General features: G+C 35.0%; 1 protein-coding gene across 1 annotated transcript in view; it reads right to left on the bottom strand.

The window, feature by feature from the left end:
- Positions 1–1,180: 1,180 nt before the first annotated feature.
- The window catches only part of LOC118740760 (glycerate kinase-like), a 43,883-nt gene continuing 19,138 nt past the window's right edge, over positions 1,181–25,925 (bottom strand). The window contains exon 3 of the mRNA XM_036472419.1: positions 1,181–1,245. The gene's annotated coding sequence lies outside the window, so the exon portion shown is untranslated. The remainder of the gene's footprint in view (positions 1,246–25,925) is intronic.

Here is a 25,925-nt window from a genome sequence, read left to right on the forward strand (position 1 = left end):
TTGTAGTCAAAAATGTATATACATTTTTGCTTTTACGACTTTTTAAGTTTCAAAATTCTGTAATTTTTCAAATTGTTTTAATATTTTTTTTTAATAAAGCCCCAAATATCAGCTTTAAAACGAGACCAGAACCATTTTTGTATTTATTATTGATATACTCACAAAATAAACTTGCAAAATGCGGGAAATTGTGAAAATTTGAAATTTCAAATATATTTTAATAAATTTTTTGCTTCGATTTGACATGGATTGACCCATGTACATATATTCAAACTTATTTATGCAAATAAAAACAATTTCACTCACCTTCTTCCCTGTATATGAATGTTTTAGCAGTGTTCAGTGCCTTGCTGGGTTCACTCAGACATGCAGAGTATCCAAATATTTCTTAATCTCTTAATTCATAGTGTAAATTCGTTAGTCGCGTTTAAATTCGAATCAAAAAAAATCGTTATGTGCAAATTGCATAAATATCAAAAAAATTTACACAATTCAGCTCGAATCGACACAACGCGAATTTAATGCAATTAACAACATTAGCAACACTGTGCTGATTGTGTTCTTGATTTGCGCATACAGCAGCATACACTTCATTTTGAAAATTTCACACATTCGATTGAATTATTCGAGTTTGCAAAACTGGCTTAATCAAGGCTCGATAATGGAGAAATTAAAACGAAACCAATTAACACTCTGCCCGTTCGAAGGAAAATTTACTACGCAGCGCCGTTATAACTAGTAATAAATTTATGTTGTTATTTTCGAAAATTAAAATATTTTTGTATTAAAAGAGTGTTTTTTTTTCTTCGCACAATAGCTGATTCACGCTGCTGATGTTCGCCGTCAATGGCACTTTGACATTTGGCGAGCGCGCACTTACACACAGAAATACATATATGTATAGGTATACAAGATCGAGCATTTATACGGCGAGACACTTGACAATGTGACAGCCGCTTGACAGCGTGGCTAAATGGTGACAGCAGTTGCTGAATGTGAAATCAATTGAACTTTTAAATTTATTGCCTCATTCATTTACCACTGAAATACATCTGTTTGTATGTATGTATTCATGTGTGGTATGTACTTAGTTGCTGCGGTGTAAACACACTTGTGTATTTATTCATGCACTAATATGTATATTTAATTAATATTTTTTATTATTATTATTTTATTTTTTTTGTTGCTGCTCTACTGCACTTCGACCACAGCCAACCACAAAATGGGGGTATTCACAATTTAACACTGCAATGGAAGGAGTGATAAAAATTATTATTATTTTTAATTAGTAATCATCAAGAGAAGTTAAATGCAATAATAAATAAATATTATCCTATTTTTCGGCCGAAAATCTTTTTTAACTAAATACACAAACGAAGGGGATTCTAAAACGATTTATTTCGAAATAATTTTTAAGAGAGTTGCCATCTATTCAAAATGTGGAAATCAATTTAATTAACAAGCGAATGAAATATTTTTATCTGGGTATTGAACGAGAGAGGTTTGAGAAAGCTTTATTTCGAATGATCAAAATTTCCTTTTTGATGCAGAAATGTTTATAGATCACCTAGATGCTCGATATTGCAAAATTTCGTTTTAATTATCATTTAACTTTTTAAGCAGGAGGCAACTCTCTTCAAAAATATGATATATCTAAATCCAGCTATCTATATGCTAAACTTATATAAAGTAGGATTTCATTTAACTTGTTAATTAAGTTGGTTTTGAAATTCCTGAGCTGGTGGCAACCCCTTTAAAAGTATTTTTGAAGTCAAACTTTCGCAAGCCTCCCTCAATTAATGCCCATATTAAAATATTTCGTTCAACTTGTGAATTTATTGATTTTCACTTTTTGGACAGGTGGCAACCGTCCTAAAGAATATCTTTGGAATTAATCATATTTTAACCCCTTTTTTTTGACAGCCACATTGTGCTCATATCAACTTATTAGTTAATCGATCCTATATTTATTGGGTATTCTTTTTCCATTAAAAGTTTAGAGTCTACAATTTTTTTCTTTTTCGATAATTTGAGATTTAATAATTTAAGATATGGGCCATCGAATGATGGAATTCAAAAGATGTCTATATAATCGATATCGTTTCATGATTAGAACTAGTTGAGCTTTTAAGATGTTAACCTACAAACCATCCCTTTAGAACTTTTTCTTTCCTGTGGTTGTTGTTGTGTTTCTCTTTCTGTTAGAGCAACTGAGAGAAGTTCTGAACGCCTTTGGTTGATAACTCAAGCTTGACTTTAGTTGAGAATTAACTAGAACGATGAGTCCGCCTATTCTCCTATCGTTGAGTGCAAATTGTAGTATCCCACTAACGGCCGAGATGTTTGACTCAGTCATTAACCCTGATGGCTTTCGTCTTAGTGCGAAAAGAAATACGTCCAGGACAAGGTTCCTTAAACGAGAAACTCGCTTGAGGACTATCCACTGCACCCAACCCAATATGTCGAATATGTTCTTAATAGTATATTACGTATAGTTATTAGTTAAAAATTTATCACCTCGACACATCGAGTAAACATTTGCCCCTTAAATGAGCTTTAACAAAGTACCAAAGTTTCAGATACATTATTTCTGGTCTAGTCAAACGAGTAAGCAGTGTACTATTTATTGCCAGTAATAAAAATTGAATTGAAATAAAAACTATTATGCAACAAACAACTAGCTGGAGTACCTTTGCATTTATATTTACAATATTAATTATACAATGTAAATATTGCGAATACCAAAGCAATTTATGACATTCCTCGTTTAATGTGCTGGGCCACCATGATTTATCGACTTGCCTGCTGTCAAGTCGTCTTAAATCGCCACAATTGGAAGCCAACACTAAGCTGGGGCTTAATAGATTGGCGCGTTTTGCACTCGTAAATGTCATTAGGAATTCCAGCATGCAATGCCCGCCATTTAGCCCCCACAAACCCTTCGCAAACCACGGCGTTAGCCCAACTAAATCGAATAGCAATAAAAAAATAATTATTCAATTAGATTAATAGTGAAATAAATTTATAAATTTATTACTTTGTCAAGTCGGCATTAAAGGCAATAGCTAGAAGGCTAGAAAAATTAAAGGAGACCAGAGAGAGAGAGAGAGAGAGAGACGGGCAAAGCGCGCGAGAGTTCTAATGAAAGCGAGATAGTCGCATGCCAAAGCGCCTAGCTGACTGTACTGTTGTTGCCTAAGCGAGAAATTTTATTGTCATAAAAAACACGACACCACCTAGTGGCATACAACCTTTGTTGGGATCGTGTAAAACAAACAGTTCCAAGCTGTGTTCCTCATAAATATTCAACCGCAATGCAGATTAATTTTATTTGTGTTTTTTTTTCTCTCATTTGCTTGGTTAACTTCGTCGCACCCATATTTTTTTCACTATAACTACATTCGAATACAGTAAGGGATTACTTTAATAATACTATATGGTGGTGGCGCATAAAATCGTTGACAATTACCCGCTTAATTGTTTTGAAATAATTGAGTTGAGAGGTGTTGGTGGTGAAAATTGTTTGTCTCATTAAATGATTGAACGAGCTGCAAGTGTTGGAAAGTTTAAAAGTCATAATAAATTTATGCAAATTTAGCTTGAACAAAGTGAGTCATTAAGTTATTGGGCTGCCGTTCACTACACTATTATTGTGCGAGGAACTTTGCAACAGCAAACAACATTATTTGGCTTAGTTTAAGTTAGGTTAAACAGGTTCAAACCGGTCCGCTTTAGTATCACAAAGCCTTGAACGAGAACGTTTGCTCTATTGGGGTGAGCCATACTTGCCTTTAATATTTATCACACATACAACAAAAGTTAAAGAATATAAGCAGTGCCGATTACCCGCTTTTTTAGCTTTTTGAAGGAACCCAAAGAATTAATATAATGTATTAATATAAGCATTAGTTTTCGGAATGTATACATATTAATATTCGTATTCCACTTCGTATTTGTCGTCATATTCTTCTTCGTATTCAGCTTCGAACTTGTCGTCGTATCCTCCTCATATCCGCATTTGTCTTCATATTAGTGTTCGCATTCGCCTTTGTATTTGTCTTCGTTTTAGTGCTTAATACAAAATTCGTCCTATCTTCGTATTCGTCATTGTTCTCGTATTCGAATTCATCTTAATATACTTTTTCGTAGTTTTCTTCGTGTTTGCCTTAGTATTCATCTTCAACGTCGTATACGAACTCGAAATCGTGCTCCTGTTCGTATTCGACGCCGACCTCATCTTCGTATTCGTATTCCTCTTGGAATTCACCTTGATATTCATGTTCGTATAAGTCTTCGTATTTGTATTGATCTTCGTACTAGTCTTCGAATAATCTTCCTCTTCGTCTTCGAATTCGTGTCCGTAATTGTTTTCTGACTAGTCCTTACATTCTTCTTCGTATTAGAAATTCATTTTCGTCTTAGTCTTAATCTAAATAAAAACCCCAAACCAATTTCAAAGAATAAAAAAAAGCACCAAATAGTTACAAAAAAGCTCAAAAAAAAACTAAAAAAAAAAATATTAAACAACATAAAATCACAAAAAAAAAATCCTGAAATTCTCTCATATGCAATCCAATAAATTCCTGAAAATACAAGAAATACGAAAATTTTAAAAACTATAAGAGTCTAGAAAACCCCAACACATACATAGATACCCAAGCTTGCAAAACTCTCAAAAATCTAGGAAATTCTAGAAAAAAATTTCAAAATCTTTAATAATGATTCTAATGAAAAATTTAGAAAGAATTTCAAATAATTGCAAACAAAACAACCGAAAACTCAACTATCATATAAAGATTATTTCTAAAAATTATAAATAATATGTTTCGAAAAATAAATTAAAGTCCTTAAAACCCCCCAAAACAACATAAAATAAAAACCCTTTAAGTGTTTCAAAGCATTCCAAAAGGCACCGAATAATTTCGAAAAGCCCCGAATATATCCGAAAAAATTCTAAAAAAAAAGTAGAACAACTGAAAAATCGCAAGAGTAGAACATATCGAAAATCTCTAAAATGTATTCCGAAAATTTCTAAAAAAATCGCTAGAAAAAGTTAGCTCGTACTTTTGTTTTATGGGCTACTAAAGTTTTCTCGTCCCGGCCTAAGTAGTTTTCAAAAAAGTGGAAAAAATTTTTAAAATAAATGTCTGAGCGAAATTAAAGGTTAAAACATATATAGTAAAATTTCATGGGAACTATTTTCGTAGAATTTTTTAACCCATTAGCTCTCGCTTGAAAGGGTCATTTTGACCCTTACTTCATGAAACCCTGCAAAAAGCAAATTTGGAAGGTCGTTGGAGGATTGATATATTTTAGACAATTTTTCTTCGGAAAATTTTACTAGGGGTCTTCTCATGCCACCTACGTAAAAACCTGTAAAAAATTAAAATAAAAAATCAGCAAAAAAAAACTTGGCTTTTTCTACAAAATTTTTTTTTTAATTGAGTTTGGCGTTATTCCTTCTGGGCATAGATTTTTTGTTTTGATTTTATAGAGACTGTTACTTTGGGCCTCACGAATCGAAAAAGGTCAGGTCAAGCTCAACAAATAAACTCCAGAGAGTAGGAAATAATATGTCCGAAAATTTTTCAGAGGAAAAAAAGTGAAATAATCTCAAAAACTCCCAAAATCACACAATAAATCTTAAAAGATTTGAAAAATATCCCGAAAGTGTCTAAAAATCATTCCCACAAATTCACAAACCATTCCTTTAGGTTCGAAATAATATTTTATTGACAAAAAATTTTGAAAAAAAAGCCCCCAACAATGGTTTCATTGAATAGAAAAAGGCAGCGATTAGTTTCCAATTAACTCCAAAGAAGTATAAGAGTGCCAAGGAACACTTCCGAAAAAGCTCCGAAAAGTTAAAAAAATATATCACAAAAAATCTTGAAATTATCTGCAAATTACGCAAAAAATTTAAAATTCAGAACATACCAAAAAACTCTAAAATAAAATAGTAAATGTTTTGGAAATGCTCAAAAAATTACAAAAAAAAAAACTAAAAATAAAAAGTGGTATAGTCTCTAAAACTTCCCAATATCACTTAATAAATCCTAAAAGTTTTGAAAAAATCGCGAATTTCTCTAAAAATCATTCCCAGATATTCATAAAATATTCCTTTAGGCTCGAAAAAATGCGTTCTTGAAACAAGATTCTAAAAGAAAACCAGCAATGGTTTCATAGAATAGCATAGAAGAGCAGCGATTAGTTTCAGATTAAAGGCAAACAATTATAAGAGCTCGAGAGACCATTTCCGAAAGAACTCGAAAAGGTTAAAAAAGTTGAAAAAAATCGCAAAAAAAAACTTCGAAAGTACCTGCAAATCACACAAAAAATCTCAAATTGAAAATATACAAAAAGCCTCTAAAAAATAGTAAAAGGTTTGGAAAAGCTCAAAAAATAACAAAAAGAGAGCTCCGGATACAATCCCAGAAAGTTCCATAGAATCTAAAAAATCCTGAAAGAGTTCGGAAAGTTCAGAAACAATTTCGAAAAGTAACCACACAAATTCCAAAAAAAAATACTGAAAAGTTACAAAATATCGTAAATAGTCCGAAAAAACTGCTTGAGATTCCAACAGCGTCTCGCAAAAGCCAAAAGATTTCCTAAAACAAACTTGAAAAATTTTAAAGTTGACTCGCAAATTCACTGAAAATATTTTTTAGTGGAGTTGCCAAATAAAAACTTTGCAGGCTTTTGCTTAACTTTAATAAATTCAAACATAAATATTAAAATACGATCAGAAAATAAAAAAAGTGTTTTTTTTTTGCGATTGTATAAATCACCCACCTCTTGTAATTTAGTTAAAATCCACAAATCCTTCGGCTGCAACGACAACAATTTCCAAACGAATGATGTGATGAAAATTGCATCCATTATCACATAAACGCATTCAAATCATTTCGTAGAATTTAAGGCACACTTGCAACATTTAAATGCTCATATGCACGCATTCATACATATACATATACAATTATCAGTAGGTAGTTGCACTTACATAAAAACAAAGAAAAGTAGTTTTTTTATTTCGAATTCGATTTCGAAATGAGCGACCAATACCCGTCGTATATTATTTGCATTGATGTAAGTACTTGTAAACATTTACTGATTACGATGCAAAAAGTCGTCGTGCGCAAATTTCTATTTATGTTTTATTTTTATTTATTTAATTATTTTTTCATTAATGTGTTTAATTGCCGCGCTATGGAAGAAAAATAAGCTTGAAAACTAAAAAAGGATTAGATACCTAGTATAATTTTTTTATGGCACTTCACTTAACAAAATTTCAGAAATTTTGCGCAGCATTCCACACAATTATGCAGGCATTTATGTAATTTGTCAAGAAATTCACAATTAATTTTTTTTTTAGCAAGTTTAGTAAGATTTGTTTTGCACTGCTTTGTTAAAATCCGCGGACATATATATACAAAAAAAAAAAAAACAACAAGAACAGCCAACAAAATGAGCGATGGAAAATGTTGTATTTCCTTATTTTGCACAACGTTGACGAATGATTACATATCAATTAAAAGCGAATTGCAAATACCCAGCACGCTTCGAACTAATGATCGATAGTAAGGCACAAATGCGAGCGCAATGGCGGCGCGCATGCAAGCGAAGAAAACAAAAGCAAAAATAAGTAGCAAAAGAAAAAATTTGAAAAGTAGGAAAAACAACACAAACACTAAAAAAAAATTTATTGAAGCAAAAGCATTAAAAAAAAATTTCAATTTAAAAAAGAAAAAAGTTTAAATTTTTCTTAAAAATCTTTTTTTTCAAAATTTTTAAAGAACTATGTTTAATTTACATTTATTTGCACGATAATTATAACTTTTAGAGTATTTACTGCGATTAACGCTTTTGCTTTGCGAAATAACGCAACGAAACGTTTAAGATCAAATTCAAACTGACGCAGAGGATTGTGAATCTCGCTGGAATGGCGGCGCTATATACACATCAACAAGCTAAGCGAGGCGCATAAGCGTGATAGTGAGCTAGCGCGCTGTCAGCTGTATAGAGCGGCGCTTAGTTTGCGGCGCTACGAATTGGACGCGGTAAGATCGAATAAAGATCGTGCGCGCGCTGTGTGAACAACGGAGACAGCACAGCGCGGGCGAACGAGCGCGCTCACTGCTGTGATGCACGCTAAGCGTATTATTGCTGCGCGCCACCGCGCGAGCGACTCTAAGCTGAAACAACGCATGCTTTTCTATGTATTAGTGCTAGATAAGTGACAGCCAGATGTCGCGCTCACAAATGCGTGTCTTTTTGTGTATGCGCATGTACATACATGTGTATGTGTAAGCGCGCTCGCTTGGTCGACAGCGCGTATACGAAACGCACAACCACAAAGTATGCGAAATTGATACGCGCTTTGAGGCGCCGCGCCTGAGATATCGATATGCGGAGAGCATGTGTGTGTGTAGTGATCTTGAGACCTTTGTATATGCAATTTTTTTTGCTTTTTGTTTACTTCAAACCGCAGATTAAAACCGTTACGAGGCGAATTGCACAACACTGAAGCAGCAGCGCAGCGCATCAACGAAGTTCAAATGCAGATCAACACTTAACCTAAATTGGTTAAACAGTTTTTGGTGGTTGACAATTAGAGGAGATCACGAACTACGAGCGCTGAAAAGATATCACGTTTTTGGTGTTAACACGCAGTTGATTTCGTTTAATTTCTGTACTTATTTTTGCTGTAGAGGCGCTAAGTGTACAACCGCGTTTTGTCGCGCCGCGCTTACAACGACTGCCTTAGTTCTTGATTATAACTTTTATTTCATTTCAATTTCTTTCTGTTCTCAACATTTTTTCAATCGCTGTTATCGTTTCAATGGTTTCTCCCCTCTTCTTCTTTGTTTCTTTCTTAAAGCGCTTAAAAGTTTTATCACTCCTTGCGCGCGCTATTCATGTCGCGAACGGCGGTCAATGCAAGCGACAACTAATTAAAACCTTGCGCTGTGACTTGTCTGTCTGCGAATGCTAATCAGCGCGTCAACACCATTGCAGCTTTCTTTAATAAGAGCACTTTAAAATAAATATGTAACAACAAATGCCGAGTGGGAGCGTGGTTTCGAGCGAGGGAGCGCGCACGCACGCTTTCGCCATAAGCACAAAAATAAGCATTCTACATGAGCTACGCGCTCTGCAGCTTAAGCTTCGCTCTTAATTTTTAGCGCTATCGTCACAAATTCTGTTTCATTGGCCTTCTTCCTCGCCCTGTTTTGCTTCTTCTCCTTCTCCATTGTTTATTCATTTTTAATTAATAAACCCGCAATATTTAACCACATTTTTTAGTATGGTCCTAATTGTGTGTGTGTGTGTGTGTGTACGGCGCTCTTAGTGCGCTATCGGCTTTGTGATCACGATCACCTTCATCGTGATCGCTTTTGTAGAATCTTTGGTAAATTGAAAATTTATATTAATACACCTGCGCCACCGCTTTTTGCCTTGGGTAGCTTAAAATATTCTACTAGCGTATGCTTTTTGCTGAGCGCATCAACCATCACAGTACTGTGGTAACCGTTTTTCAATATCATTCCATTTATTATGGATCAATTCAAATAAACTTGTTGTTGCGCATGCGCATGCCGAATTAATTTTTCGGCTACTTACAATCTGCTTAGTAGCATAGCGTTAAGACCTAAACTCGATTTTGTTTAATACGTTCCGATCACTGCTGCCTTTGTTGTGCTGATATTACACACATACACGCACATTATTAGCATCTTAATAGCATCATCTATATGTTGTCTACTCTCCTAACAACCAAATCGTTGCTTCTATAACTATTAAGTACGGTAGCCGACCAGCTGAGCGCAATAAACCGACTTTGTTTTCAGATTCATATAACTGCCTCGCTGGCGTTCTTTGGTTGCCTTCTTACATATAGCAAATATCTTTTCTTCTATTACAATAGTCGACCAGACTGGTTTTAAAGCTTCTCCCTTTAAGTTCACATGCGTGCATAGCTGTCATTTATAAAGTGTTTACGCTAGTACGTCTGCGTATATGGCTCACGACGACTAAGTGAAACCACCACTACAGCTATAGCGAGAGGCCTTAAGGTCGGCGTTACCGTTGAATCCGATGAGAAATTTCGACTTAGCTACTCGCTGGGGAAGCTCACATATATAAACGCAATAGGTGAGTCACATTTTAGCGAATCTCTACGTTTTTCACTGCCGTCAGGCACGAGGTCCGTGACCTTACCCTTCGTCTCTTCTTTTCTGATACTCTGTATTTCCGCCTAGAAATGGTCAATTCTTTCCGCTCCTGCGCTCTGCGAACTCTGAGTTTTGTAATTACCTCTTCGGCAAGGATTTGTATACTCTTCAAACCACTCAAATCGGCGCTATGCTCAGGCACGTAATTTCCTAGGAAACCCCAACTCATCCCTGCTATTTAATATTCGATAACTATCAGAAACTCGCCAGTATCATATTCCAGTATATGGTTGTCAAACAGATTTTACGCATACGTTCAGAGAACTTTGACTCGATCTAAGTAAGCTTACCGCTACTGCGCGAGCTTCCCGCTGCCTGTGACCTAGTTGGTCCGCGTGACCTGAAGTTGAACACGGGCTTCCTCGTGCTATCGGCGTGTCGACGATACTACTCACATATCTCTGGAGAGAATAAACTTGAAGAAACTGCATAGGAGGGCAGAGGTCTACTAAACAAATCTACGGATCGCTCGAAGTTGGATGGTAGAGTTGGTGCTGTCAGGAACTCTCTGTTAACCTTAAATTTAGGCTGCATCATTTAAAAAAAAAAAAACTACATACTCTTACAGCCGAATGTCAGTAGAAGCTCTCAGCCGGCTCGGGTTGTTTCCAAGTCCGACTGACTGATATCTCAGAGCAATGCAACATTACAAGCATATGGTTGACTGATTTATTGTCTATCTACTCATAACACGATTGAGGTAGTCTCGCTTGAGAGGGTGGGTATTGAAGCTCTTCAGGCAGTCTGCTGACTGATACTGGAAAGAGGGGAACTTAGTCGACTCAGTCGGCTGGCGAAAAATCAACAGAAGCAGGCTACATACAATTTTGCTATTAACCGACCGAAGAGGATCAATGGAGCTTCTATGGCAGACTAGGTGCCAACTTTCGGTCTTAGTAGTAGAGTTATGACGTTCTGACACGGCACTGTCCAATAGGTACCCAAAAGTAAATGAATTCGCCCCGTAGTACCAATTCTGGGTTCAGAGCTTTTGGATTTGACGTGCTGCTCAACTCAACGTCAAGTTTCAGTCTGGATGAATATCGACTAATAGAGGACTTTTCTGAGATGATTTATCCAGATGCTGCGAATATAACTTTCCGGAATTACAGAGCTGGTGAAATCAAGTGGCATATTAAAGATTTCTTACATCAGCAGTTAGATTTCAGGTTTTCAAGTATTTATTCTTTATTTTCTCCCTTATAAATATAGATATGTACATAGATAAAAGCGCAGGTATGTCAGAACAAGAGACACTGCGACTTGAAAGGTTTTTTGTAAAACTAAAGAGAATCCCTAACCCAGTTTGCCCAAAAAACCCTCGGCTTCCCCAATGAAAACCGAAAGGGTTTTGGTAGTCGAATTCCGTATTTCTAAAGGTTTAGTCAATGGAGTTTTGAAATAAATTAGTCTTTGTCTAGCCAAGGCGGGTCAGTTACAAAGAATATGTAGGTCGTGTCAGCTGACACGGACTACGGTTTTACGTCGGTGCCTGGTTGAGCTATAAGGATCGTTCTCACGCTAACACGCCAGCCTTCGATTCCACAGTGGCCCGACACCCAGCATAGAGTTTCTGTTTTTTTGCTGCCGGAATTTAGAGCAGTCTTTAACATGTTTTGGAGTCTCGTTTGAGAGACCACGGCTAGCGGCTTGGCTATCTGAAAAGGTAACTAAAAAGGCGCCATTTTCAAGGTTCAGTTTGGCGCAGGTTAAGATTGGTCATCTGCTCATGGGGATTTGCGAGCTTAGTGTCGGGTTCATGGAAACCTAAACCTACTCTCTCCTCCATCAATCTTCGCGATCTGGGATTTTCACTTGAAACTTTCTGGCAAAGCAGATCTCTTTGTTTATGGAGTCAGAAAGAGGGACGAGTTTGACTTCAAAATACATACAAGTTGTGAAGCGGTTGTTATAACAATATGCTTTCCCTCTTCCCACAGCTGGATGCTCCCAATTGTCAAATTAAAAAAACTATGTCTGTCAATGTATGCCAATAGGAATGCAGTTTTTATCTCCTCACATCTTCATTATTTCATCCATTCTCTATTCTCTATGCGGTCTTCTGCGTATTTTCGTATTTTCCTCGTGTCATCTCCTACGGCCTTGAACAACATTTGCAGCCTGATTTTGTGTGGAAAATTTTCCATTGCCGCGTGTTACAAAAAAAAAACAAAAAAACACTAAAATTTAACTAAGAATTATGTGACTACAAGTTTTGCATGGGCAACGGCATAGCAACAGCGCCGCCAAAGCAACAGCAACAATGCCAACAAGAACAACAACCAGGTGCTTATTAAAATTATTGCGTGCCGTGGAATGTGCCACGCGCATTGGCCGCTTGGGCTGCTTGGGCTATTACCGCCACGCTGCACCGCGCCTCCTCACAACCACCTCTAACTAACTGCCTACCTTAGCACCAAAGACGCAGTATAACGCAAGGTACTCGTGCAAAATGCCAAATACTTTTTGCTCCGCGCGCACCACCTCAACACTCTCGATCGTACGTACATACGTAGATGACTAGATCGCTAGTCGTCTGTCTGTCGTTTATTAGAAAATTCCGATGAACAAGTTTTCGATTTTTACCACAATAACAATAAAAGCAACAACACCTTAACAGCATCACTACTACTGTGTTGTTGCTATTTTTTGTTTTATTTTTTTTTTTTTTTGTATTTAGTTGGTTGCACCAACGGCTTTTGCTGTCAGCATTTTTTCAACTTTGTTGCAACACGCTGACAATGTCGCCACGATTGGGCGCTATTTGCTGTTTTCCATTTGCCATTTACCATTCCGTGCTATGCACTGTGCGCTTGTGGCGATGATTGAGGATCGGAAAAACAAGTGCAATATTTTAATTACGAGCATAACTTGTTGCAGCAGCAACCACAACAACAACAACAACAACAACAACAACGTCAGCAAAAATGAGAGCAAAGAGCTTCGCTAACTGGCAACTGGGGAATGCCGTGGCGTTACAAAGTCAAAAGACTGGCAGTACGATGCGAAAATGCAGAAACCAAAACAAAAAGAAAAACGAAAAGATTATAACAAAAATAACGTGTAATCACAGTACGTATGTATGTATGCGCTTATGTATATAACTAGTTATGTATACATATGTACATTCACACACTATGTGCTGCTGCCATACGATAGAAAAACAAAAGGCAACTAGAACAAAAAGTAACAAAAAAATCGGCTTTGGTATTCAATCGAAAAATATTTGTAAAAGTTACTACTTTTATTAAAAAAAAATGCTTTTTAACAATTAATTTTTGACTTTTGTTTAATTACTCCTAAAATAACCGTTATTTCTGACTTTTATTTTATAAATTGAAAACAGCAATTATTTTTGATTTTTACCTAAATAATCTGCAAATAACAGTTATTTTTGGTTTTTAAATTGTATGTCTGAGATAACAGTTATAGAAGACTTTTATTTATAAAAAGTAACAAATAAAATTGAATCACTGACCTTTATTTTTTGAATCCGACTTATAAAAGTCATTTGTATAAGTCATAGTAAACGTTTGTTTCACAACACGTTCATAACTGCGAAAAATGTTAATGGCTTTTATACAAATGATTTAAAAAATAAAAGTCGTTGACTGATTTTTATTGATGATTTTTAAAAATAAAATAAAATAATTTTTTCTTTTACTATTTTATAAAAATTGCAAATAAATTTTTTTTTTTTCAAATTTGAGTCTCAGTGAAAAAAGAATCCGATTGGTATGTATCACTTCGTCGTAGAACATTTCCTTCATAGTGAATTTTTCCTTCAAAGGTTTCATCAATAATTGTTTTGTTCGGTCTCTGCTTATAATTGGTACCAGGGCTGCTTTTAAGTCAATTGAGTAAATGTAGATTTTAAAATTTATCTCTGCCCCTCAAACATATTTTTTTTTGTTAATTTCTATTTGAAGGGCAGATAAATTTTAAAATCTATTTGAGAAAAGGGCCCTAAATCCAATTAATTAAAAAAAAACTGAGAGTGTGTAGTACCTATGCGCGGAATAAGTGAAACTTAAAAGAGAAAATAAGTTGAGTTGAGATGAGCGAGGTGAGTTGAGGTGAGATAAGGTGAGCTGAGTTGAGGTAAGGTGAGTTGGAGTCACTTCCTTCATCATACTCCTTTTCGGCATCTTAATCTTCAGCTTAATCTTCAATCTTAAACTTCATCGCTGTACTCATTTCTTTCTTCATCTTTCTCTTGGTCTTTATCTTAATCCTCACCTTCACCTTGTCTGTATTTTTAACCGACTTCAAAAAAAGGGGGACGTTATCAATTCGTCGGAATATTTTTTTATTTTTGTATGTATGTTACCGCATAACTTTCGACCATCGACTTCTATAATACTTTTTTTAAGGATTGGTGGTACCCATACTAAATTCTTTTAGATCCGGTACACTTAAATTTTTATTTGAGAATTGAAGTCGGTTTTATTTTTTGCTTAAAAATCCGTTGCTTGCTTAAAAATTCTCTGAAAATTTTAGCCCTTAATATTAATATTAAGTGCTCGACCAAGGCGTGCAAAGGTTTCCCGTTTAAAATACACGTAAGCTCAGAGGCATTTTATGGTATAATCTTGGTCAGCGGTAGGGTTTCTTCTGAACCGAATGCTCTACAAGAGTGTCCATTGCGGCATAACCCTAACTCCTACTAGCAAGATAGTATGGCTCACGTGGAGGAAGGTCTGATTGATATTTATTTCAAAAGTAGGGAAGCTAATCCTCCCCAAAGGACCTTAACCCATTTGAAAAACTTATTGAATTATTAATAAGGAAGAGTATTTGGATTCACATAATGGACAAGGCAGCTGTATGCACAGGGTCGCGATTAAAAGAAACTCAGGTGGAAGGGTAGGAGAATGAGCTGATTTAACCGGCAATGGACATTGTTTCCTACTGGGTCTAATAAAATTGGACTTGGATGTATAATCTGATGTCATTCTGGGATGTAAGTCTTAAGACATCTATACATTTTCCAACTACAGAAGATTGGGAAGGCGGCCTACTGTCAGAAATGATGCTATTTCCATCGACACCGATGGCTCAAAAATGGAAAAAGGAGCCGGCCCGGGTCTATAAGCCAAAGAACTTCAGACAAGGCAATCATATCGCCTGCCTTATAACTGCATTGTATTGCAGGCGGAGATTCTTTGCATAGACAACGCGACTTTTCTCATACGGAATACTTATTAAGTTTATTTTGGGAAACGTTACTATATTCGTTGACAGTCAGGTGGCATTGGAAACATTGGGTTCCAAGTCGAAAGTAGTTCGGAAATGTCGTGCATTACTGGCTTCACTGAGTCACATATAAACATCTCTCTGCTGGATTCCTGGACATAACAACATGGAAGGGAACGAACTAGCCGGAAATACTAATTACATCATTCGTGAGGACTGCGAAACCTCAAGGCCCTTATGGCCGCGACTCAATAACACTCGCACCGAAGAATTATTGACGCTAAGCAAATCTGTAGTACGGGCTCGCACCGGCGCCATCATAGGGCACTGTGCTATAGCGCCAAAGTTCCATCGATGGCGTATGCCAACAAGCGTCCTCTGCAGAAATTGTCGGAATGGGAAAGAACCACGAAAGCAGTGCAATGGGCGGCATAGAGTCTGAGTGCTGTTTTCTGCATGGACAACGTTAACGTTAATCGATCCATACAAAAATCCCCAAAAAAAATAAGTAAACATAAATACTTAAAAAAATATTAACAAAAATATTGCGCCGATCGAAAAGCAATAACAAAAACAAGTGACGCAAAAAATAGCACTTAAAAAAAATTAAAGAAGAAGAAGAAAACGGAGAGAAAACAAGTTAAATACATTTATATGATTGCTATTTATTATTGTTTTTGTTTATCAAGCAATGATTGGTGCGTATTTTTTGTTTTTGTTGTTTTGGTTCCAAGCGGTTTTAATTCAAGCGCTGGCCTGGTATTTGCATTTAAATTTTTTTTTTACATTATCTTGTTTGTTTTCAGTTTTATTTAAAAACTGTTTGCTTCTAATGCCATTAGTAGATTTCTTTAATTCTACTACTTTTGGCTTTTTTTCTTTTATGAATTTTAAAAGTGGAGTTTAGTTAGTTTGCTTATATTATTTAATTTTTTTCAATTTCTTTTTTCTTTTTCGCGCGCTTTGGACAAGTTGCTTTGTCGTTGGTTTGCCTTGTCGTTGGATTGCCTTGTCGTTGGACTGCTCACGCACACATTCTCATCAATATTTGTGTACAAAACGCAAACGCGCACACATACTACATACATACATACACATCTGTATGTTTGGCATTCGCGTACGTTCGTCGCTTTAACCTGCTTGCTGCTAAGCAAATAAACAAAGCGGAAAATCAACTTTTTTTAATTAATGCCTTAATTTAATTATCTTTTTATGCTTTCGTTGCGCATTTTATCAAAAAAGGAGAACTTAGTTTTGCATACATCTTTTTCACTTTTCCAATGATCTAAGTAATTTTTTCCATGGTAAAATTTATACTTTTGTCACATTTTTTGTTGTTTAAAAGTATGTATGAAATACATACGTTTTCAATGCGCAATTTTTTTTAAGAAAATATTGTTATTAACATTTGATTTTTGGTAAAAATAGTTGTTTATGCAATTTTTTATTAAAAATATTTGTTTATAAAAGTAGGAGACACATTTTCGATGCACAATTACGCTAAATCTTTTTGTTTGAACAACATACTTTAATTAAAGTTTATTTTTTGTTTAAAATATTTTTATATTTTTTATATTTTTATTTTATATTTGTTAAAAGAATACTTCGTTTGAAGACTTTTTGTCACCTAATTTCTTTGCTAAAAATTATTCTGCCTTAAAATTTAAAGTTTTGTTTTGTTTTCACTTATTTAATGAAAAAAATTATTTTATAATTACATTACATTATAATTTTTTTTTAATATTTCTATTAAAATATACTTTTTGCTAAAAATAGATATTGTTTCATGTTATTTTTTTATTGAAAATATTTTTTATAAAAAGCATTGCATGTTAAAAAGATTTTTTTTGTAAATTATATCTTTTAATACTATTTTTTTAAATTTAAATTTAAATTTTTTGTAACAGTTTGTTTTATTTTTTTTTATAAAAAATAATATTTTATTCTAGATATACATTTAAGCGTTTAAGAATTTGTTTTAAAAAGACGTTTTAATTGAAATTTATTTTTTTAAGAAAACATTTTGGGGTTTGCTATTGCCTGCCGAGGGACGACCGCTGTTAAGAAAACAACTTTTTTCTATATTTTTTGCGATGTTGCTTTGACCAGGGTTTGAACCCAGGCGTTGCGGAGTGGAAGCGCGCACTGCTTACCACTACACCATTTTTTTTTTTAATAAGACGTTTAAATTAGGTTTTTTAATAATTTTTTTGTTTACTAAAAATAAGTTTTTTATGAAACTAATATTAGTTTTTAACTTTTTGTTTTATTTTTGTTTTTACATATTTTTTGTAAAATTGATTTTTCTATTTTACATGTTAAATACTTTTTTCTTCAAAATATTGAATTGAAGAAATCTATTTGAAAAATATGTATATATGTACATTATTGTAGAATTTTTTATTAGAAAATGTTTATGTATTTTTGCCACATTTTTTATTGTCTTTGAAGAAAATATTTCTATTAAAATATATTTTTTGTTAAAAACACTTTTTTGTGTGATTTATTTAATTAAAAGCAATTGGTGAAAACAATGACGTGTGAAGAAGTTTTTTTAAATAACTTCTATTATTATAAATATTTTTATTAGATACGTATATTAAAATTTTTTTGTTTTATTGTTTATTTTTATTTATTGTTAAAAATATTTTACTTAAAAATGTGTTTTAGGATGTTTGAAGATGTTTTTCTTTTTAAATACAATTTTTTAATGGAGTTTTTTTTATTATTTATTTTATATATCTTTTTTATTCAAAATGTTGCGTTTGAAGAAGTTTTTTTTTTAAATATGTACACATATATATTATCTTATATATATTTTTATTCAAATAGTTTTGTGAATATTTTAATTGCACTTTTAAGACAAAATTCTTGCACAAGCACTCAAATAAATTTTCATACTTATTTAATTTAAATTAATGTATGTATGTACTTTCATCTCAAAATTTTATTTTCATTTAATTTCCACCAATCTCTTCCGCGTTCATGCGTTTAAGTGTCGCTTGTCGCACAGCCAACTATCCAACCACACTTTCTTCCAGCCAAGCCAAGGCTCAGGCTCTTTTGAAGTCGTATCGCATCTATTGATCGATGGCTCAATCGCAAGTATGTATGTATGTATTGGACAAGGCAAGATCGCTACGCACAAGCACTCTTTTTTGCTCCTCCACTTATTTGTTGTTAGTAGTTTCATTGCCTTTTTCCCCCACCTTAAATATTTACAATTTTGCATTCTCATATTTTTTTTTTCTTATTTCAATTTAATATTTTTGCCGCACTTTACATACTTTTTAAACTTGACTCGAGCGAGCCCCACACACACACTTCATACACTTCGTGCTTTGCTTTGCTACTAAACTTGGTCCAGCCTCAATTCGCAACGACTAGCGCGACGCCAGCCACCAACCAGCCGCTCAACGCTCGACTTTGATTCCAGCTTCAACGATACATACATACATTTGTTCATACAAACTTAATATAGATACTCGTATAATGCCATTCGCAACGTCGCAGCTCATTTGTTTAACAACGACAGAGCGGCGAAGAAACGTTGTCGACGGTTTTGTTGCTTTAAGCAAGGCGGCAAGTAAACAACAACAGCGAAACTGCTCAGTGTTGTTGGCAAATCGTGGCAACAAGTAACGACACAACAACCACAGCAGCGAGAAACAAGCTACGTCAAAATCTGCCAGAAAAGCGTATGTAGCTAATAGCAAGGTGTTCAGCGACAGCGAATAGCTGCGACGTTGACGGCAACACATTGCCAGCGGCCATAACAGCAGCTGCAGCTGCTGCTCCAACGACGACAACTACAACGTCGGCAACTGCAACGGCTTTATTATTGACGATTTTATTAAAATGATTTTTCCCTTGATGCACTGAGCGAAATAATGTTTAACTTCAGTTTAGACGAACTACATTTTAATATGAGTTGAATTCATCTCTCATAGAACTCACTTCTACATAAAACTGTGTATATATGTAAAATGCTATCGCCTCCATATGGACCGGACAACAATAAAACGAACGAGCAGTAATTGACGAAGGAAGCCCTGGCTGGAAATCTGGACGTATGTATGTACATACGAAACCATTGCAAAGCCTCCTTCAAGGATTAGATCGTAGAGAAGGCAGACACGCAGCCACAAAAATTCTATCTAGAAAGATGTATTACAGAAACAAATCGTTTTAAAGTCCCTGGAAATTCTGGAGTGAAAATCATCGGATGGGGAAAGAGCTTACACTAATTAATAGAAACGAAGCTGACGTCCCTCCAAGACGAGGTGAGACCAGCAAGGATGCTGCTTAAAAACAACATAGCGACCGGGAGCGTCGGTATGCCAAATCAGCTGTTCAAAGATCGGGCAAAGAGCTGATAACCAGAATGTATTAGTTGTTAATTAAGAGCATTTTGGCTTCATTAATACATGGCCGAAGATTAGGATCCCGATGTACTTTGCGTACTTATCCACAATAAGGAAGATCCTGATTTAAGACCTTGTAAGCGATACTTTGCGAAAGGCTGCTTCATTAATTCATTAACCAACTGACTAGGTCTAGCTTACCATCCCACCGTTTCTAATGCGTTCTCCGGCGACAAAGTTCATCGGTAAGTCGTCTGCGGTATTCGCCATTGGTAACGCGTAAAGGCCCGTAAACCTTTCGGAAAATCTTTCTCTCGAAAACTCCAAGCGCCACTTTATCAGATGCTTCCATTGTCCATGCTTCCGCGCCGTTCATCAGCAGGGCATGATAAGCGACTTATAGAGTGTGATCTTTGTACGATTAAAGAGGACTTCATTTTTCTATTGCCTCCTCAGTCCTCAGTGGTGATTCTGGTTCCCAAAAAAACTTGTTAGCCTGACGTTGGTGCCAAGACGCTTCTGTTCTGAGTGCTCGTGTGCTGACAGGAGATACTTCGTTTTGTTCTCGTTCGCCACCAGACCCATTCGGCATGCTACTCTATCTCATCCCAAGAAGGCAGAACAAACGTAGTCCTTATTTTTACCGATAATGTCGATGCCGTTGGTATATCGTGCTGAGCGGTTCAGTTCCGCGGCGTTTATTATCTTCTCCAACATTAGATTAAAGAAATCACACGAAAGGCAGTCGCCTTTTCTGAAACCTCGTTTGGAGTCGAACGTCTCGGGGAGGTCTTTCCCAATTCGGACAGAGCTGATGGCATTTCTCAACGTCATTTTACACAGCCGATACCAAATTCAGACATCTTAAAAGACAACTCTTTTGGAGTGGTCGAAAGCGGCTTTGAAATCGACTAATAGATGGTGTGTGTCCTTTTCTCGCGGGTCTTTTCCTCGATTTAGCATATTGTGAATACCTGGTCTATGGTGGACTTGCCAGGTCTAAAGCCACATCGATAAGACCCAATCAATTAGTTGACGGTGGGCTTCAGTCGTTCACACACTACACTCGATAAGACCTTGGCAACCTATGCTTAGAAGGCTGATTCCGCGTTGGTTGGCGCATAGGGCGAGGTCGCCTTTGTTGTGGATTGGGCAGAGCACACTTAAATTCCAGTCGTTGGGCATGCGTTCATCTGACCGTAGTTTGCATAAGAGTTGATGCATGCACCTTATCAGTTCCTCACCGCCGTTCTTGAATAGCTCGCCTGACAGGCCGTCAGCTCCAGCAGCTTTGTTATCTTTTAGCCGCATAAGCGCTATTCATACCTCGTCATAGTCAGGCAGGGGGACATGGACTCCATCTCCCCCCCTACTTGCAGTAATGCTGCCATTTGATAGGGTGTTAAAGTCTTCCCTCCATGATTTAAGTATGTTCGGGACATCGGTCACTAGGTCGCCAAGGTTTTTCTTACAGGAGATCTCCCTGGTCTATTTTAGGGGCCCAGTAGTACATAGTTGCTTTTGACGTGGACATAGTAGATCTCTTCATACATATTCTCTCATTTTGTAAATATAAGCGTTTTCCAGGTTTTCTTTCTATCGATGCACATACAAAGATATTTAGGCGAGTTGTAGTAGTTTGCTGGCGTGCCTGAGGGTGACTTTTACCTGGACAGACTTGGACTCGTTGAATTTTATTCGACAATATTTTAACCAGAGAGCTATCTTATTTAAGCCTCTCTGCAGTTTGAGTGAAACCAAATTAGGGTAAGTATGCACTGATAAAAGTGCAGTACCATCAGTAAAGGTGTCGATTAGGTAGGTAGGATTCAGGGAAGCCAAACTGGTGGAGAATTCCCGATTTGCGGTGAAATAATCTACCAAATGAATCTTACAGCATTAGTTTGAAGATATGTATACCTATGTATGTTGGCACGTGTGCATTTATATTTCTACATATGTACATGCTTCATAGTATAATATAAACTATTCAAAAGTTCTATGACCTACATGCCCCAGTTTTAAAGTTTTCTTAATAACTTCTTGGCAGCGAGATAATTTTCCACTCTTCCGAAGGACAAAGCAATATAATTTGGTATATTTTCAAAGCATTTAAATTTATTTCTGATTATTTTGACTGAAAATTTTAATGGCATATTAAAATATAAATTTCCCTTTTATGTACTACAAGTACAAACGGACATACGTTTAAGCACAGGTGTTGCACACTCATAAAGCTTCAGCTAACTAAACTTTTCCAAGGCATTTAAGTACATACGTATGCATTTTTTTTACAATGGAATTCGCAATCTAGTTGTGTGTTTAATAGTTTATTAATCCTGTTACGCCACAGATAGTTGGTGAAAAAATGGAAAATGTATCAATAAAATGGTTTCGTTCCTAGATGCAATAAAAATTAGCAGATTTTAAGCAAACATAAATTTAATTACTTTATCGCACACGTGTATACTTGTTCGTATTTACATATACTTATATACATTAGACTGCATCGCACATCATACAAAAAAAAAAAATCGCAACTTTTTTGATTTCAAAATACCTCCAAATATGAAGTTTTTTATGAATAAAAATAGTTTCTTAAAGATTTTGTTGAAAAAATTCCCTCAGATGGCAAAACAGTTTAAGCTTCAAAAATCTGCACACAGATATTTCAAAAAAATTTCATCGGAATCGTATTAACGAGATTTTTGATGCCGTTTTTTTTAACTTTTTTCAAAGATTGGTGTCGGATAAACTTGAATAACTACAGCAAAACTATTCCGATTTAGACTTATGACATATCATTGGAAACGTATTTTCATACCCTTTTTATTTCTTTGCAAATAAACTAATTCAAAGTATGAAAGAGAAAGGTAGGATGAACGAGCGTCAAGTTGAATTAATATGTCTTGATATTTGAAAAAAATAAAAATAAATAAATTTGGGACGTGTAATCCCGGCGGATAAACCGCAACTTTTTTGGTGATTCAGGCTAATGTACTATCGTGTGGCATTGACCAATGCCTCACCAGTTCATTTGAGCGCATGCAAAATTGTATAAAGCATGCTGAGGAATATTTTGAAGACCCATATGACCATTTTTACAGACAAAATGTGTTTTTTTTCTAAGGCATTCGTCCAGGGACTTTTTAAAGCAACTCAATTCAAAGGAGAAAAATTCCAAAAAGGAAGGTCGTGACTTTTCTAGTGATTTTTCATCAACGGTTTTAAGAATATGTCGATGGCTGAGTGGAAGATCGACCTATCTCGGCAGCCAGTTCGAAAACGCTCTATCTCAAAAAACTTTTCAAGAACGCCATATTTCAGAATTTAATTGAAAAACACTCTATCTCAAAATTCGGTTCAAAAACGCCCTATCTCACTTCAAAATGTATTGAAAATATGCTGATATAGGGCGTTTTTGAATCGGCAGCTGAGATAGGGCGTTTTTGAAACGAATTCTGAAATAGGGCGTTCTTGAAAAGTTTTTTGAGATAGAGCGTTTTCGAACTGGCTGCCGAGATAGGTCGATCTTCCACTCAGCCATCGATGTATTTTTTTATGCGGAACATTTTTTTTTTACTTTTCCACAACATCCGTGACTTAACCTCGGACTGCCCTTTAGTTTAGTAATATTTTGCTGATATGTATTAAGTACTTGAATGTAGATGTGTTTTGAAATTATTATATTTACATATACGCATTGTATATAAGTAAATATATACGTATGTGCTCTCATTTTCAGCAATTAGTTAAAAAACAAACACAAAAAAATCGCGACTTATAAATCTACTAGGGCGCTAGCTGTTTGTAATGGCGAAGCAATAAAAGCAAGCGCCAATAATTTTAAGTATCATTTACATTTATTTAATGCGATATTTTCTTTGTTGTGGTTTCGCGGGGGCTTCAAATGCAGTTATGGTAGTACAATTTTCATCACTGTTTGATCGTTGTAGTGGAATGAGCACTAGAATTGGTGAAAAATCAATTTATGGTATTATTTAAAATTCTCCTTCTTTCGCTCTAATAAAGATCCCTCAAGTCAATTTTTCTTTAATATCTATAATGTACAGATATGTATCTGCCTGTTTCAATTTTATTACACCGTGCGACAGTAAATTATACACACACAAAATTTTATATATTCGCGAAGCATGGGCCAAAAATAGTAAAACTGGATTTTTAGTTTTTCTCTCTGACGTCAGGATTTTTTTTTTTAAGGACTTTGAAATTTTAAAAATATAATTATTTAGAAAAATTATTAAAAATATTCAGTGCAATGCAGAAAAACAATATGCCTATCAAATTAAAGAGAATATTCTGTAGAATCAAGACCGATTAAATTTTTTGGTGCCTAAGGACGATTAGGTGTTGAAAATGTTCTTTTAACATTTTATTATTGCATATCCTTGAAATTGTAAAATAATTATTTTCGAAAAAATTATATGTAATATATACTTCTAACTTAATTCGCTTAAAAAAATAATTAAAAGGACATTTTCAATACCTATTTGTCCTTGTGAACCCAAAAATTTTAAGTTTTTTAATTCTACAGAAGTCTCTCTTTAATGTGGTAGCCATGCGGTTTATCTACATGGGAATTAATTTTTTAAATAATTTTTGGAATTATTCACATTTTTGAAACTACAAAGTCCCTTTAAACAAATCCTGATGTCAGAGAGAAAAACTAAAAACGCAATTTTACTATATTTGGCCCACAGTTTCGTGAGTATATTGATTGCTTCATGTGTTTCGATTTTTTTTTTGTTTTTGTCGCAGGGTGTTTATATGTACATATGTATGTGATATCAACTAAATATTTCTTTAAAGTCTTTAGTTTGACACTTACATTTTAATACTTCATGGTCATAACTACTGTATAATTAAACAAAATTTGATTTCTCAAACAGTTGGCAACCATCCTATCAAATATTTTCAAACTAAAAGCTTCTTAAGTAAACCTTTTTTGGGTGACATTGTGATGCGTATGGATTTCAATTGCTTGTCATGAATTAAGTTGAATTAGTTTTTTTAAACAGCTGGCAACCCGCCTACAATAAAGCGAAAATAAAGCTTTTTCAAAACCATTTCAATTGGTGCCCATATTGTAAGAATGCATTTAACTTATTTAACAAATTTTATTTTATCCAACAATTTGCAAATCCTATTCAAAAGCTAAAACCATTCTACAGGTCAGGCTCTTTATATTGACCACTCATACTTGAAAATCGAGCGAATGTTACAGATCTGATAAGGTGGTGCTAAATATTTAATGCAAACATCTCTTAGCTCGATTAAGAAGTTTCACTGCAAAAAACTGAAAATAGTCTTTTATCTAAACTTCGCTAAAAATCAACAGTTTAACGGTTTATTCTTTGAAGGCATTGACTTGATAGGCGGTATTTTCTCCAGCTATTATGTATTTTACAAATCTTTTGTTTTAAAAACGATTTAACGATTTTTATGCATAACTCTCGATGCCTGGAGTTCAGGGTTACCAAGTCTCATTTTTTCCACAACGGCGATTTAGGCGGTTTTTCAACTGATCGATGGGCGGTTTTGCAAAAACATCGATGATATTTTGATTTCCTATAGCAGAATATTGATTGCCGACAGTAGTGAAAAAATGCCAAGTTTATAAATATATATTTGCATTCGCATTCGTTATGCGAATGATTCGCATCATTTTACACATACGCATCGAATTGTACCTAACTGACATTTGAAAAAAAAATAAGATGAGGTGCTCCTTAAAATGCATTACTAGCATCTAAACTCTGCATGAGAGAAGAGATGTGAGAGAAAAGACAGCAAAATTACTTTTTCTGAAATTTAATATACCCCTTCTGAACTTTGACTACTAGATTAAAACACTGTGTATGTTAAGCACTGGTTCAATGTTCTAATAATTTATAAAACGATGACTTAAGTTGATTATTGCTTTTTTAATGTTATTCCTTACATTCGCATTCGCATTCGCATTCCGAAAATTCGCATTCGCGAATGTGAAAAATATGACATTCGAAACATCCCTAATATGCATCTAGTGTGCATGTGCTCATGTAAGTGCTAAATACACAATGCGGAGCGTTAGCTAATTTGTGATAATTTTACGCGATAAACGACATGCAAG

This window comes from Rhagoletis pomonella, unplaced genomic scaffold, assembly GCF_013731165.1.
Source record: "Rhagoletis pomonella isolate Grant_MI unplaced genomic scaffold, Rhpom_1.0 Rhpom_scaffold_00006, whole genome shotgun sequence".
In the NCBI taxonomy this organism is placed as follows: Eukaryota; Metazoa; Arthropoda; class Insecta; order Diptera; family Tephritidae; genus Rhagoletis; species Rhagoletis pomonella.